We start from the raw sequence: 18,891 nt of genomic DNA on the forward strand, positions 1-18,891 counted from the left end.
TGAAGATATTATAATAACTATTCTTATCTGAAATCATTAATCTCTTCGTGCTATTAGTGTTACATCATATAGAAACTGTTAGTTTCTATATTCTGTAACTTTCGAGTTTAAATTATTAATGTTTTTGAAGTAATGTTGGAAATTGATGCATGAGTTAGTATAATATAATGACACTTGATCAACGTGATTATATTACAGTAATTCATGTTGAGTTTCTAATGGAACGTGATGATTCTCAGTACCATCATCATGTGCCATTTACACGACTCTTACATTCTACCCAATCTTCAAACGTATTAAGAACATATCGTATTGATAGTTCTATCTTTTCGGATATTCTGGTAATTTACCAAATCAAGATTGTGCCATTACTATTCCTTTCTTAAAAACATTAACTATGTTCATCCAAAACTTCATATCTACGAATTCTGGACCATTATTCTCTTGACTCGCGGACGGGAAGAGAAAACGAAATCATGAAGCTCTGAAATATAATAGAGAATATAAATCTCGATAACAACCCCGAATTACAAACCATGTATATCAATGCGTATAGCAATATAAAGACACGGGAGAATGAAAAACACTATAACCCCAAGGTAATGGTAGAAGGAAGTAGATTTCTCTGGTGACAGATGAAAAAGAAGAATGACAGACACAAAGGTCAGGAATATATCCAGAATTAGAACCGGATGGAGCATATTGACGAATGATTTAACGTAATAATTGAGGTGGAAAGAATAGAAGATGTGAAGCATGGAAATAAGGAAACGAAGGGGGTGAATTTATAGTAAAATATCCGACAGAGCAATCAAAATAGATGATCGCATTTAAAGCGGATCCTAATTCCCTTAATTACCGAAGAATCAAATCTTATTATGAAGATTTTCTCCAAATCTCCTGAACTTGGAAATCAATCCTATCTATGTCAAAAGATATGACAAATCTATACAATTACTCATTTCACTCTCTTGTGATAGCTTCACTAGTACGCTTCACGTAATCAAATCATTTTATCTATATTACTCAAGGATGATAATAAAACTCTATTTATCAACCCATATTCGTCATGAAAACATTTTTATTGTTAGCCATGACAACCTCACTAAAATTTCGGGATGAAATTTCTTTAACGGGTAGGTACTGTGACGACACAGGAATTTTCGACCAAATTTAAACCTAATCTAATTATGATTTCGATACGATAAGCAAAGTCTGTAATGTTGAGTCTCAAAAACTTTGAACTGTGTTTATATATACATTTGACCTTTGACTGTTCCCGACGATTCACGAACCAACGTTGTAAATAAATACATATATATTTAAATATATATATATATATATATATAAAATAATAATAATAATTTGAAATATTATTTGATATAATATATGATTAAATTTTAAGAAATAAATATGTAAAATAATTCGATGTAATGAAAACTATTATTATAAGTATATATTTAAAAATGTATATAAATACTATTTATAAATATATAAAATTATATTAAATAGATTTGTTAAAAATTTATAATATATTTATTTTAGTAATTAAACTTGTTATTTAAAACTGGTTGCATATAGAAAGAGAATATATTAAAAATAATTGATTTCGAACCTAATTAGTAAACGTCAGTGATACTCGGTTAATGTTTCATTAGTTTTAATATAGATATAATACATGTTCATGAATGATTAAGATAAAAGTTGGAATGTAAATTGATTATGAAGATTTTAGATTTGTTAAAGATATTTTTAACATTTTTAAGTTTAAATATTAGTACTCCGTACCTATAAATTGGAACAGAAAATAAATAATTATTGAACCTTTTTGATCAGGTTTCAAACAGTTAATGAGTGAAATAATTAATTATATTTAATCTAAAAGTTTGGGATTTTTAGGAACACTTTTATACGACAACTGTTTAGCAAAGGACACGATATAGTTATCCGTGATAAAGTGTCGGCAGAGTAACCCGTGAAGAATTCAATCATTTATGTATACTGTTCTTTCTTTGAATTAAGAGTCAATATTTTATTATTATTAAAGTTAGGGAGTACTATATTTCCTATCCTATATCTAATATTTATATTCTATAAATACATACATAGAGATAGATTAGCACATACATGAAACCCAACATCTAAACTTCTATACTCTGCTCTTATATTTCATCGAGCCAGCAACCACGTCCGGCCACCTTTAACCATCATTAGAACACCATCAATCACCACAATTATATGGCTACCACCCTAAACCGTAACTAGACCATATTACCACCATCCTCCATCTCTCCCTCTCCCTTTTTCGATTTTGGAACCAAATTCAAATCATAGACAACCATGAACAAACACCATAAAAGTTGTTGCAACAGTTACATTTTCTATTTTCATTTCAAACACCCACAACCAACCACCACTCGCCACCCTACAATCACCATAAACCAAGAACCATCGAACATCATACGCCACCACCTTCCATCACCATAACCATAAAACCTTTAAACCATCATCATCAACCACCACAGGTCACCACAATAGCCATAACCACCGCTGTTATTTGTTTTCTGTTTCTCTTCTCCTTGCTCGATACAGCTACTGCTACAGCTCCTGTATTCTGATCCTATTTGAAACCCTTTTTGTTTCTTTTCTGTTTCTATAAACCTCGAAACTATTGTTGACATGAAGAAGAAGATGATTAGTGATTACTCGATGATTTCTTATTTTTCTGTTCTAATATCGTAATGAGAAGATAACGGGTTGGTGATGATTGAGGAACGAAGGATGATGATGGTTCGATGATAAAATAAAGATGATTATGATATATGATGTTATTATTTTATGTGACACGAGTATGATAATCATGAACACGAAATGATGAGGACGATTAGGAATTGATGATGATTAACTTGCCGTGATTCTGTAATAACGAGGGACTGTGATGATGATTGATGAATGTGTACACGATGGTATTACAGAAATCGAGTTAAGAAGAAGAAGGAGAAGAACATATATTTAAAGGTTAAAAGAATTTAGAATGGAAATTATATCACAAAGGCAGAGGCAGCGTAATGGTTAGGAGTGTGTTGGGTGAGCGAGGCGTCCTGAGTTTGATACCAGACTTCTACATTTTTTTCCCTTTTCTTCCAATTATTTAATCAGCAAGTTACAAGACACACAACCCATATGTTGTTGTTGGACAGCGGCCTACTTATGTTGGGCCTAGTTTGCAAGTTGGGCCATAAATTAGTGATTATTTAAATGGGTTAACAGGCTACTTTATAGTATTATTGTTGGGCCGAGATGATAATTGACGGGTTAAATAGATTAAACATATGAAATATAACAGAATGGATTAGATGGTGTTATGGTTAAGGTGCATCTTGAGGGATCGAGAGGTCCTAGGTTCAAGGCCGGGCGTAAACGTTTATTTTTAAGGCTTATCACATTGAGGTAGTTTTTCTAATACTTCTATTATTATTATCTTTATTATTATTATTATCATTATTAATATTATAATTATTGTTATTATTAGTGCTTTGTTATTTGTACAAGTATTATGGTTATTATTATAATTATTACTAAAATAAGTATTAGTTACCAATTATTATTTATCATAATTAAAATTACAAATATGATTATTATTATTGTTATTACTAATATTATTACCATTTCTAGATTTATTATTAAGTAGTAATGTTATTTATATTATCATAGTATTATTATAAGTATTACTAAAAACATAATTTTTTACCACTTTAGTATTATTATCAAAATTATGATTATGATTATTATTATTAGTATGAAAATAATACGAATCATTATTTTTTCGTAAATATTAGTATTAGTATCTTCCTATAAATAATAGAATTATTAATATTAACATAAGTAGTATTATTTGTATTATCACGGGTATTATTATTATGAAATTACTAAAATCAGTAACATAGCTATCATTAACAGAAAAATTAATATTTTACAATTATAATTATTAATATCAATATAATTATCATTAAGTATTATAATTACTATCATTTTTTTTACCACTATTAATATTATTTTAGTTTTATTATAACTACTATTAATAATAAGCAAATATATATGTTAAAAAATATATATATATATTTAATACATATGACATAACGAAAAGTAATAACAAAATGAATAAATAAAACATATATATTATTAAAAGTATATAACTAATAAATTTATATATATGGTTCGGTTACCAATATGTATATTAATAAATATATAAATGATATAGGTTCGTGAATCCGAGGCCAACCCTGCTTTGTTCAGTTGTTTAATGTCGTTCTATGTATTTTTACTACAAAATACATTAGGTGAGTTTCATTTACTTTTTTTACCCTTTATATTTTTAGGCTGAGAATAAATGCGCAACTTTTATAACTGTTTTACGAAATAGACACAAGTACTTAAAACTACATTCTGTGGCTGGATTATTAAACCGAATATGCCCCTTTTTATTAAGTCTGGTAATCTAAGAATTAGGGAACAGACACCCTAATTGACGCGAACTCTAAAGATAGATCTATCGGGCCCAACAAGCCCCATCCAAAGTACCGGATGCTTTAGTACTTCGAAATTTATATCATGTCCGATGGAGGATCCCGGAATGATGGGGATATTCTTATATGCATATTGTGAATGTCGGTTACCAGGTGTCCAATCCATATGAATGATATTTTTGTCTCTATGCATGGGACGTACGTTATGAGAAATGGAAATGTGAAATCTTGTGGTCTATTAAAATTAATAAATGATTGTTTATGTTAAACTAATGAACTCACCAACCTTTTGGTTGACACTTGAAAGCATGTTTATTCTCAGGTACGAAAGAAATCTTCCGCTGTGCATTTGTTCATATTAGAGATATTACTTGGAGTCATTCATGACATATTTCAAAAGATGTTGCATTCGAGTCGTTGAGTTCATCAAGATTATTATTAAGTCAATTATATTTGGATATATTATGAAATGGTATGCATGTCTATCAACTGTCGATGAAATGAAAGTTTGTCTTTTAAAAACGAATGCAATGTTTGTAAAATGTATCATATAGAGGTCAAGTACCTCGCGATGTAACCAACTATTGTGAATCGTTTATAATTGATATGGATTTCATCCAGATGGATTAGGATGGGTCACGACATAACTGCTCCCTTTCTAATCACATGTTAATTATTAATTATATTATAATTATTAATTACTATTAATATTATATTATATGTAGTTATATATATAGATAGTTGATAGATAATATACTGGATATAGATATGCATATGCATACCATCGACCTTAACCAACCTTCCACCACCCCACTTCCACACCGGACCACCATCCATTTTGTTTCTTAAGATCACCAAAGTTATCATCTTCATGAAATCATCAACCCATAACCGTCACTACTATATAACCCCACCTTAAAACCACCACCAACTGTAACCCACCACCTACGTTTTCTGTCAAGCACTTAACCGACACCTATTGTTACTATTAGTCTACTTGGTTTTCTACTTTTCTGTCTAAGATGAACCATTGCAAACCATCAATTGTTACCGCTATGTTTTCTTTCTGCTCACTTGTTTATGATAAACGAATAACCAAACCCTCATCAATTATGAATCTATCGTGACTTTCTGTTTGTTCAGTCCGAGACTAACCCAAACACACCCAATTGATCACCATTATCATGTTTGTCACTACTGCTGTTGTCTCCCCATCTCTCTTCTTGCTTTCGTGACCAACAAACCCACCTGCTACAGTATTTTTCTTTCTTTCTCTCTTTTCTTTCTTTCCCTTCGACAACCCACTACCTTGCTTCTGTTTAGACAAGATGCAACTGAAAATGTTACTGCTACAACTCATATCCTGTTTATATTTCTGTTAAAACACGTTAATGATGGTGATGAAATTAGAAAGTGATGAATGATGATACATGGAAGTGACGATGTGTGAAGTAGGGTTATGATGATTTTATGATAGAAAACGAATGAGTGATATTTGATGATGACTATGTTGAATACGATGATGAACCGATGAAATTAAACGATGTTTCTATTTGATTTCTTTTAATGCTCGAACCAAATTTTTTTTCTGGTGGCTGCCGTCTTCTTCTGTCGAAACCCTACAACTGCTACGCTTTTGTTCTTGATTCGAGCATCATCTGACGTTTGTCTGCACTAGGTCGGACCCAAGAACACCTAACAATTGATTCCTCTTTCCCGTTTGACAATCATCCATAAAATCAATGAACTGCTAACTTATCGTATTGTTATTCTGTTTCCGGATCGATCAAACCTCAAATCAAATCGAAACAACCCCTGCCCTTTACTTCTGTTTATATTTAAACCCCACCTCACGCATGCAAGGTTAAAGCTGATGGATTCTTTCGTAAATAAAAGGCTATGAAGTGTTGGGGCAATTAAACATTGGGCCGTACATGAATTAAGGGATGGGAATTGCTGATGGGCCAAAACAAATTACGGGTATATAGGTTAAGTTAGGATATAAATCAAAAAGATAATAATGGAGCAGTTGGTTTGATGTGGTGTTGGGGAATCGAGAGGTCGCGGGTTCGAGCCTAGGCTATGGCATTTATTTTTAGGCTTGTTTTGAAGGTAGTCTTTTTATTTATTTATTTATGTATTATTATTATTATTATTATTATTATTATTATTATTATTATTATTACTATTATTATTATTATTATTATTATTATTATTATTATTATTATTATTATTATTATGGTTAATATTATTTTTATTATTGTTATTACTAGTATTATAATTAATATTTGTTAGTATTATCATTATTGTTAATAAGTATGATGAATCTTAGGATTATTATTATGATTATCATTATTAAATATTGTTATTATTACAAGTATTATAATTATTAATACCATTATTATTACTAACATATGTATTATTATTATTATTATTATTATTATTATTATTATTATTATTATTATTATTATTATTATTAGGATTACTAGCTTAAGACCCGCGAATTCGCGGGTTTCGACAATAAATTTTTTAAGTAAAATAAATTATGTGTCAGGTACTCATCTTGACGTTGAATTGGTGAACGGCATAAACACAAAAGGTATCCAAATTCGGTAAATGGTTTCAAGAAGTATTGTTTATGATATATAACTTCTCTTCATTTTATTCACAAAATTTGTACTGGTACTCTAGTCTTGGCTACATACAATATATTTTCTGTTAACTCAAAAAAAGGTTGTTACGGGTCAACCCCAATTGACTCATTCCACATATAGTCTGAACTTGAATTGACCTGTTACATGACCCCGCCAATTTTTCACCCCAAACGGATCTATCACATTAAACAGGGTTTCTAGAAAAATTTCTAAACTGGGTTACCTATTTAAAAACATCGCGGTCAGATAATCTTCTGTATATCATTCTTTCCTGACACATTTTCTAACTTAAGCTTGTATTTTATTGAAAAATAATCTCGAAGAATATGCATATCCTTTTGTCACCAAAAAACTTGTGTTTGTTCCTCTCTTTTCCAAGAGAGTAACTACATTCAGCCGGAATGTTTCTATCGTAGCAGCATTTTGTTAATCCAATCTACTCATCGACGTGTCTGTGATGGCACATCCACTATTTATCGGCGACAAATTAAAAATGGCAAGGTAATTGATAAATAACATGGTCTTCAAAAAGTATGGAACGATGGAAGGATATAAATAAACCGAAGAGGTACGCTTAACAATAAATAAACCTCTATCACAAGTAGACAATTTAAACATTTGATTACATTAGCATAACTGTATGACTACTTGAGAAAGACATTGGTGGATGGCCAGTCACCAAAATTAAGTTTTGCCACAATCTTCTTCACATCATTAGTGGTACACTTAACTTCAGTAACACACTTAACACCTTTGAATTAGAAGTATCTGCACACATCACGAAATAAAGTTATCACAAAATAAAGTGGCATGTGTTTGTGAAATCTTAAAGTTACTTTGTATAAAATTAACATATACAAAATACAAATTTAACATATACAACAAATTTGTAAATTGATGAAAGAACCATTTATAATTACTTATAAGTGAGGTTAACATACAAATACGAATAAAGGTAATCAATATATCAACTAAGACAACTAATATAAAATATTTGACCATTACAGCAATATGAAGTATCATAATTCGACTATGTTAACCGCTATTTCTTCACTATGTTTGACCAATACTTGCTAAGATCGGGCAAATTTGACCCACTGATTTATAGAAAGGGACGTTTTGATCACTGTATTACCCCAAATGGGTCAAATCAGAGAACCCGTGGATGATGTTTTGAACATTCCAACTTGTATCCCTTTAGCATTAATGTCCATTATCTGATTTGGACACTCTAATATCACCTCTTTAACCGAGCTAACTTTATGTTGTTGAATCAGAATAAATTACCCATTTGATCATTTACACTCTGCTAATTTTTAGACACATAGAGATGGAGACATCTCTTGCAAATTTAGCTTCCATTTCTTTGTTTTCCAAACTTGCAAGCTAAAATACGTACACATAGTATTACCTTTGAGTGAAACCTTCTAAGTTCAGTAAAACTTGACAATATCAATATTGTCAAACTGAGATAATTGGACAAAGAAGTCGTTATATAGGCATTTGCTTTTTCATTAAACTATCATAAAGAGTACGAATTCGCAAGACTTGACCTAGGTTATATATAGAACTCATCTCATACATAGAGAACGCTTAACACCTTAAATAAATGAGACACACAGTTGTGTGGGTCAGATACCAATAAAAAAAAATGCTAAGGGAACATTTTTAAAATGGCTGGTCAAAAAATGACTACCAAAATCGAGAATAATATGGTAAAAATAAAAATTCAAAAACATACCGGTCATGAAAGATTCTAATAAAGCCTCACTGATAGTCTCATTCATCTTCATGATCCATCGTTACGTCAAGAATAGGTCAATCTGCAAGTCATTGATTTATATCAAACATGTAAATCAGTTAGGTAAAAGGGGAACGGGTCAAATGGACAACACTGGTCAGCAGTTCCCCAAAGTTCAATTAACGAACACAATCTTTGATCAACAAATTTGAAAGATGAACCAAACAATGTTTAGCAATTCAAACTCACAAGGTTTGTTTGAACCCTCTTCTAAAAATAGTGTCTTGTTTCAAAAATGTTGAAACATGAGAAGATAATGTTCTTACAACTTTCCAGCTTCTTTTGTTGTCATTAAAAGAAAATGCATGAGAACTTTAACCGAGTAAAACTCATAACAGTTACAGATTTCATTTTCTTCATACGAAAGATGAATAACTTGATTCTAGTTTAACGTACCTTGTCAGATGAAGAACTTATTGCAGTTTGATGCCAAATCTGTTTCTTTTTCATTAACACCCAGCTTCATGCTCATACACAAATTCTCTTTTACATTTAACTTTTCGTAAGTCATGGCTGCCATGTTGATGTTTTCCACTGGTGATCAATGTACTCAAGTTCAGACTCTATGTTTTCATCTTTTGACAAATTCACTTGCAAATTATAAACTTTGTAAGCTGTGGTGTTGACCAATTCACTTTCAAGAAGATAAGTTTCCAGTTAACAAATTTTTTTAACTCATATAAACAACAAATACATTCATACCAAGGATTACTTACCAATTAACAAATCTAACATATAAATTAATAAACAGGTCCGTACCTGGCCGCTTAGGGTGGATAGTTTATTCTGTATATCGTAACAAAATGTGACGTTAACTTACGAATAAGAAAAGAACTCACCTTTCAAGTAATCAGCACTTAGTTTTGTTGTGTTATAATATACCAATGATCACGATTTAATTCAAATTTGGTATTGCACCAAAAAAACTAAAATTAAAATTAATATACAGGAAGTTATATATTAAGAACAGATTATTTTGAGTGTCATCGACCAATAAGATCTTGATGTAGTCTCTTGGGTATTAGATCACACAAGCATTTGAAATGATCAAAGTTGTTAATAATATTAAAGAAGACACACGGTTATTATAACACAAGTCTTATTCTCATTCTCAATTCTCAAAGAACACCCAACCTTACCTTTGACGGAACTTTTCTAACTCCAGAGGGTTAGTCACTAAAACCTGAACCCCCAATTGCATTTTTGTATTTTGAAGATTAAAGTCGAGACTTACGATCCTTGCAGGAGAAACCTCATTGGCATTCCTTGTGCTGCAAGCCCGGTATTAAGAGCATAACCTTTCATCATGTAGCTTTCTTTAGCACTTTTTCCAAGGGCTTTAAAGATATTAATTCCCTATTACGCAAAAAGTCAAAAAAGATTAAAGAAAAATATACTAACGGTGATATAAACAACAAACCTTCATTCTGGATATTAGATTTCCCCCGCACATTTGTCATCTTAACAGATTGTACTGCTTCAACCACCTAAATATGTAACCAATGGATGTTATTTTTCAGCTCTCTGCCCAGTTACTTAGTGTATTGACTTCTGCTGCATATAGTGCTCTTCCCTGATAATTAAAAAAACTACTAATAAAACCCTATTTCTAAGTAGAGAGTTTGATCAATCATCTAATATATTAAAATATAAAACATGGTACCAAAAGTGAGTTTAAAAACTGAATATTTCAATCAAGATTCAAGAATCATTCTTTAGATAAAAATAATGTTTTTTCCAACACTATGGATGAAAGTTTCTTGACTGCCCATTTGATTAGCAAGTTAAAACTATGAAAAGTAGGAAAATTTAATTAATAAAAAGGGTAGTAAGAAGTCAACGTCTTGCAAACTTGACTTCTGCATAAACAACAGTTTGTCATTGCATATATTGTTTTTCCTTTTATTATAGAAGAGACTTAGGATATTTTCTGACTACCCACTTGACTCAACTTGATGAAAGTAAGGAAAACATAGTAATTTACCTAATAGTCTAAAAGAAAACGATAATAATAAGTCAACATTTTGAACGCTGACTTTCACTAAACAAACAAAGAATTTAAATTTGTTTCCATAATTGATGATTTACCTTGTCATCAAACCATCGTCCCCGTCTTAACCATGTTGTGACCAAAGAACTTAAAATTCTGGGAGGAGTTAAGTAATTAATGAAATGTCCACTTCCTTTACAACCGTCATTCGTGGAACCAGTTTTCTATCAACTATATCGGGTAGCTCACAGATTATGTGAAACATTTGCTTGTTCTGTATCATCGATCCACTGCTCAAAAGAAAAACTTTTTAGTAAAGCCTTTCGCATCAAAACAAAAATATCAAAGATTGCAATTTGCTTGGATTCTATACCTCAAGAGCAAATATGTGAATGTAAAAAGTTTGCCAATTGTAAGCAACAGACTTTAAATATCCATCAGAGAAAACGAAATGATGAAAATTTCGGGTAACTTAACAATAATCTTTACATACATGAAAGAAAGAACAAATCACTTCCATTTTAAAGACTTAACATACACATTAAACTGGTAAGATTAAGTGGATGGTACATAGATTTTTATTTCCCATTTGACTTCATAATGGTATAATATAACCCATATCCATCAATTTGTAAGTAAACAAATCTATAACCGAACACGGTAATTTACCTCTCCAACAAAAATAAGTGGCAGATGATGCTTTGCATTTCAAATCAACTGACTACCTTTTTGTAGAAATAGAATTAACTAACTGCAACTGTGAGGATCCTAGCTTTATTTTCCCCTTCAACCTGAAAATGTTGATCTTGCACAGATCAGCTTCCACTATATTGTTGTTGAATTCTTAACGGTATAAAACCCTATTAATGCAAACTGATCTTAGCTGAACCTATATAATATTAAATATGATCATATCAAACATACATTTTTTAATAAATTTGTGTTGATAATGATTGTAACTATTATTATCAACATTATAAACATTTATCATTACAAAAATAAAAGTTTTTTTTCAAAATTGTAACTACATATTATAAACACTTGATCATTATCAATATTATAATCAGCTTATCATTTTCATAATTATCATTTTCAACATACACTAACTATCATCTCTAATACACAGAAAAAACAGTTTATCATTATCAACATTACATAATTAAAAATAAAACCTGTTTGATTACATAAAAATAGCTTTCAAAAGACTCATATCAAAACCAATTTGTTAGACTAAGCAATTCAAACACAGATGAATCAAAACACTTATGATTCAATATTCACAGTATGAGAAGGAGTTATTTGTTTGGTGTGAATTCAATGGATGATTGTAGCTATATTTATACTAAAGGCTTACGTTATGGAATGATGTTAATGTAGGTAATTTAGCAAAAGATAAGAACAAACATTTTTAGTAACAATTAACACTGATTTATTTGAATACGCGGTATTGTTAATTACCCATATCATTTCCTAAAATATATGCTTACTTTTTTACCAGGATCCTAATTATTCGTGAAGTTTGAAATTTGAATTCTTATTAACATATCACTAATTATGATCAATTGATACACTTACATAATTAGATGATTTTAGACGATAATTACAATAATATGCATAACAGCTTATATTAGTGATTAATTTACTTCCATATTTGAGTTGAGATGGAAGTCAACAATCGAATAATACAGAAAAGTAACATACCTCTGTTAACATGTTCAAGGCAACATGTTCGATACATAAATTCACGTTTAAAATTGTTGCTACCTGTACAGATATGGAACACGCCTAGAAGGATCATGTCATCGTCTAAACAAACCTGAACAAATGATCAGTAATTACCTGCAAAGAAAAAATAAAAATCAAACTGAATAATCCCATTAGTTTTATATTCCAAATGAATTTACGTTAGGCAGATAATAATTCAAATTAAATTAAACATTGAAGATGCAGTTTACAATTAAATCGATTTTATGGTAATAACAAATATAGAAATATAACCTAAAATCGATTTGCAGAAGAAATAACTTCAACCCACACACAATTTTTGAATACATACGAAGTAATTCAAGATTACAGGTACAGATATAGCTAAGTTGCATCCATCGATTGTTAATCAACAAAACCCTAACACAATTAGTTTGATTTTTGTAAACAAATTAGAAAATTACAGAATATTAATATGGTTTTATGAAAACATCCAATTGAAGGCCGCAATTTTTTCGTGTGTCTTCTAAGATTGATTTCAGTTAACAATAAAATGGACTTCACCGCATTGCACATGTTCCGGAAAATTTGATCTTTGCCAATTGATAGACGAAACGATTGTGAGTAGGTTTTGGAGGATGCCTGTTCTTGAAGAGAGATTTCTATGTTGTTTCAAAATTGAAATTAGGGTTCATGCGAATGGAGTATTGCGTGGATGGAAGTAATGGATTGACCCCTATTCCTAGCAAAATGTCCCGTAATTTTTTATGGATAAGGGTATAATGGGAAGTTTAATGTGAGTGATTTGAATTATAACGTTATAGGTTGATCCAATGGTTATCAAGTAAGGGCAATAGATGTCTTTTTTTTTATCTAAGGGTCCAAATTCAATAATGTTAAAAAAGTATAACTCAATTTTTTTTTTTCTTTTAATGTATAGTATAGATTATTAGTGTTATGATGAAAATAATAAAGATTACTATATTAGTATTAGTATCATTTTAGAATTTTAATTATTATTATTAATAAAAGTATTATTATTAAGATTACCATAATTAAAAGATTGTTACAATTATTATTATTAAGTATTAAGTATTAAGTATTAATATCAAAAAGTATTATTTGCATTATCATTATTATTAAAAAAATTATTAAAACTACTTTTTTTATCATTATTTATAAGATTTATTATAAAAACTAACATTTTTATTATTATTAATAAAATCATTAATAGCAGTATCATTATTATTAATATTAACAATATTATTATTTTTATCATTACTAGTATTATTTTAATATTACAATTAATATATTTTTTTTTTTTACAAATCAATGATATATATATATAAATATACTTCATATAACATAACAAAAAAATTAATACTCTTATTTATTTAAAATATATAGAATGAATATATAAGGAAATATATAAGCTATTGATATAAAAATTATATCACTAATAATAATATATAGATTTATTCGATTTCGATTATATATTAATGAATACACAAATGATATAGGTTCGTGAATCCGAGGCCAACCTTGCATTGTTCAGTTTCATCGTATGAATATTTTTACTACAAAATATTGGATAGTGAGTTTCATTTGCTCCCTTTTTAAATGCTTTTGCAATATATATTTTTGGGACTGAGAATACATGCGCTGCTTTTATAAATGTTTTACGAAATAGACACAAGTAATCGAAACTACATTCTATGGTTGGATTATCGAAAACGAATATGCCCCTTTTTAGCTTGGTAGCCTAAGAATTAGGGAAGTGGCCCCTAATTGACGCGAATCCTAAAGATAGATCTATAGACCTTGACACGTTCCATTCGGGTTACGAATGCTTTAGTACTACGATTATCATATCCGATGAGAGTCCCGGAATGATGGGGATATTCTATATGCATCCTGTTAGTTCGGTTATCAAGCGTTCACCATATGAATGATTTTTATCTCTATGCAGTGCGAAATGCCTGATATGAGATGATGTTTATGAGAAATGGAAATGAAAATCTTGTGGTCTATTAAATTAATGGAAATGATTGTTTATGATAAACTAATGAACTCACCAACCTTTTGGTTGACACTTTAAAGCATGTTTATTCTCAGGTATTAAGGAAATCTTCCGCTGTGCATTTGCTCATTTTAAAGACATTACTTGAAGTCATTCATGGCATATTTCAAAAGACGTTGCATTCGAGTCGTTGAGTTCATCAAGATTGATAATAAGTCATTCATAGTTTGGATATATTATGAGATAGCATGCATGCCTGTCAACTTTCGTTGTAATGAAAGTTTATCTTTTAAAAACGAATGCAATGTTTGTAAAATGTATCATATAGAGGTCAAATACCTCACAATGAAATCATATGTTATTGTATTCGTCCTTATGGATTAGGACGGGTCGTCTCACGGTCATAGTCCAGACTCACTAATGCATCCTAACAATTACCAGTTAAACACACTAATGCAAATTCTGGTTCCCTATGACCTCAAACTCTGATACTAACTGTGATGACCCGTCCAAATCCATTTGGACGAATACATCATTCATCGATTTCACAGTGAGGTACTGACCTCTACATGATACGTTTTGTAAACATTGCATTCTTTTGAAAAGGCACACCATAAATGAATATCAAATTCTAAGGTTTTTGACATTTGATGATTTCTACATATAGAAAATCACCGTAAATAATAGTTTACAATACTACATCCGTTGACAATGCAGTCAAAATAAGATACATGGTGATGATTTTGTGAATGCAACGTTTTCTAGAATAAAGCATGTATGACTCCATGCACATAGCTTGTATAACATATAAGCAAACAGCGGAAGACTTCTAGGAACCTGAGAATAAACATGCTTAAAAGTGTCAACACAAAGGTTGGTGAGTTCATAGTTTTAATATTGCGCATAATCTGTATATAAAGGCGGATCACAAGATTTCAGTTGTTTCATCCAGAAACGTTTATCAAATTATTCTACAAGATTGAGCACCCTGGTAACTAAACTTTAACGTATATATAATAAGTACCACTGTTTTAACATACATGCAACCAACATGTACAATACAACAATCCAACGTGTACTAAACTCAAATAGCATACGTCTGTTTTATAGTTCAGGCTAGGGTTTCTATACCTGGAACAGACGGAGATGTCAAGCCCTATGGATACATATACAACTATTCGCGCCCACCAATTCTTATAACCGGCAGCTACTAGTTACCAAAGCTAAGGGATTTTTGGTTAAAACTCGGTGTAGAATTTAGTATGTACTTGTATCCATTGCGTTTAAAATAAAGTGCATGTATTCTCAGCCCAAAAATATAGATTGCAAAAGCAATTAAAAAGGGAGGAAATGAAACTCACCTTAGCAGCACATAAGGTCATTCACCGAAATGTGGCCGAAACTCGGAATGCAAAATAACCGTAGATCTCAACCTAGAGAACATATATTGGTTAATACATGTCTAACAAGCTAGGTCGGGTCATAGTGTATCACAATCCTAATGCTCGAGACCGACATGCAAAAGTTAGCAAAAGTCATCTCAAAAGTCATCCTGACACAATATGATCTTTAAATCTATACATGTTTATCATATTAACATAGTATCAGTCTTGAACGAATTTATAGTTTATCAAACTCAAAATATTATTTATTTCAGGAGCTATATTTTATTTGAATTATCATGGCTTTCACATAGCTTTCCAATACTTATAAAATCAGATTATAGTGTTTATAAAGCTTTAAAACATGATAAGACAGTCAACTTTGACAATTGTTCAACAAAACGAGACGTGCCTTATATAGAAATTCATTAACTCGATTAGTAATATCTAAAAATCCAATTTATCAATATCATAGACAAGTTGTTTAAATATTAATTTACAGTTTCAAACACAATTTCAATTAACGTCAAACATAATTCAGTTGACCATATCTTTTAATCCGTTCTTTGAAATCACGCGATTTCTCAATGAAAAGTTATTAATTTTTCGATAGCTTTCCAACGACATGCATATCATATGCTTTATATCAGTAGCATATGTATCAAATTTGTGATTCATCATAAACTATCTAACGACAAAATTAAAGCATACAAGCGTGCATAAACATATATACTCGAGCACTAGACATTGATACACTATTAATATATAAAAGATAAGATATAAATGTTCACGTATCAATATTGTGATTCAATATTGTAGGAAAGTACGTAGACGCAACGGAGATGATAAACACTAGGTTGACCTTTGACTCATGATCATAACCCCCAAGCAATACCCATAAGCTCCATAACTATAACCCATAATTTCCTTAGCTCTATCCAACTCGAAAAGCTTGTTTTGAAATAACTCGCTCATGACTTCGTCATAGTATTTTATATATAATACTAATAATAATAATACTTCTAGTGATAATAATAAGATTAATAATAATATTAATCTTAATAATAATAATAATAATAATAATAATAATAATAATAATAATAATAATAATAATAATAATAATAATAATAATAATAATAAAATAAATATAATACAAAGGGAGTAAGAGAGATATGTGAATTACAAAACAGAATTCGATCAAATTTATAGGGGTGGTCTCGTCAGGCCTGCCATGCGATCGCATGGCTTCCAAGGCCATTTCCCATGCGATCGCATGGGGTGTCTTTTACAGCTCACATGTTTTTGTTATTTAGCTTGTCGACATAATAAAAAAAAAACATATAATATATATATATATAATTTATATTAATTATATATATATTATATTATATTTTCATGTATAGGTGACTTGTAATTTTAGTTCCGATTACTTGTACGTTGTCACTTGACTTATGTCCCGGTTCTGAATTTTCGAACGTTACTTCGTATGTTTTAATAACTTGTACTTTACGTTTCGCGACGCGTACCTTTGTCAAAATATAGACTTACATTACCAATAACTATATTACCCAAAGTGTATCTTGTACGTTTGAGTGTTTTGGTCATTTGCGTCTATAAATTAACGTCTTAATATATAATAATATTATTTTAAATCGAAATGTTTTATATCTAAGTTAGTATTATATTTTATAACATTTGTAAAATATACATACATTTTCATTTTGAAATAGTGTTTTACTGTAACAAAATGATTTTTACTGTAGCAAATAGTGGTTTTCGAAAACACTGTAGTTTTTCGGGTACTGTAGCAATTCGAAAATACTGCAGCAAATTAGTGTTTTACTTGTTCATCTTAAACATTTTAGTTAACTTATCTAAATATCAATCGAATCAATAATTGAATGTTACTATCGTTTACTAAATAACTTGAATTTATATATATGTATATATCTTTATTTAATATACATAAATCAGTTTTTAAATACACATTGCAATTTATTTATAATTAATTTTAATAATTAATATTCCAACTTATTACATATATATATATATATATATATATATATATATATATATATATATATATATATATATATATATATATATATATATATATATATATACACACACACACACAAATAGATGTTCGTGAATCGTCGGTCAATAGTCAAAGGTTAACTGAATATATAACATTAGTTCAAAAATTTTGAGAATCAATATTACAGACTTTGCTTATCTTGTCGAAATCATATAAAGATTAAGTTTTAAATTTGGTCAGAAATTTCCGGGTCATCACAGATGGACAATACACAAGTTCGTAAACCTACATTTACCTACCAAACGATCAGAACGTAAATTAAGACAAAATCAAGTATCCCTTAGATGCGGTGAGCTATGATTGGTTCATAAATCAAGCTCTCATTTGTGGTCATATGACGAGAGTTGTATGATGGAAGTTTTATGATGGAAACGAAGTGATTTTGATAGTTTTTTGTTAGTTGAAGATCAGAGAATAACGCACGAAAAATAGTTAAAATCGAAGAAAAGTTATTGTTTTTGTGAAGACCATAAAAACACGATGGTCTCACCATATAAATACGGCTTATCTATTTCGAAATTCTGGACATTTGAGCCATAAAAATACGGTTAAGTTTTACGGTTGTTATTCTTCAGGCGTAAAAAACGCTCAAATCAGACACCCTTTTAGACAATAAATTGAAATCAAACTGCTTTATGAGCAAGAAAAAACTTATATACCTTTATTGAAAAAATAACTTTTATGTTATATTTCTCGGCGATTTGCCCTAAATTATA

At 29.9% G+C, this 18,891-nt stretch overlaps 2 long non-coding RNA genes across 5 annotated transcripts; both read right to left on the minus strand.

Annotated features, from left to right (window-relative positions):
• Positions 1-7,686: 7,686 nt before the first annotated feature.
• On the minus strand, positions 7,687-9,893 carry LOC139840075 (uncharacterized). Of its 3 annotated transcripts, none has more exons than XR_011757230.1 (4): positions 9,821-9,893; positions 9,378-9,515; positions 8,922-9,003; positions 7,687-7,948 (listed from the first exon to the last, which is right to left on the minus strand). It is a non-coding gene; the product is annotated as an uncharacterized lncRNA (long non-coding RNA). The 3 variants fall into 3 exon arrangements; XR_011757231.1 differs by having other exon boundaries at positions 9,378-9,571; positions 9,821-9,836; XR_011757229.1 differs by having other exon boundaries at positions 9,378-9,887.
• An 18-nt stretch (positions 9,894-9,911) lies between these two features.
• On the minus strand, positions 9,912-13,407 carry LOC139840074 (uncharacterized). 2 transcript variants are annotated; one of them, XR_011757228.1, is made up of 6 exons: positions 13,140-13,407; positions 12,673-12,810; positions 11,641-11,762; positions 11,070-11,261; positions 10,402-10,554; positions 9,912-10,337 (listed from the first exon to the last, which is right to left on the minus strand). It is a non-coding gene; the product is annotated as an uncharacterized lncRNA (long non-coding RNA). The 2 variants fall into 2 exon arrangements; XR_011757227.1 differs by lacking the exons at positions 12,673-12,810; positions 13,140-13,407 and having other exon boundaries at positions 11,641-12,074.
• Between the last annotated feature and the right edge of the window lie 5,484 nt (positions 13,408-18,891).

The sequence above is a fragment of the Rutidosis leptorrhynchoides genome, chromosome 4, assembly GCF_046630445.1.
Source record: "Rutidosis leptorrhynchoides isolate AG116_Rl617_1_P2 chromosome 4, CSIRO_AGI_Rlap_v1, whole genome shotgun sequence".
Taxonomy (NCBI): domain Eukaryota; kingdom Viridiplantae; phylum Streptophyta; class Magnoliopsida; order Asterales; family Asteraceae; genus Rutidosis; species Rutidosis leptorrhynchoides.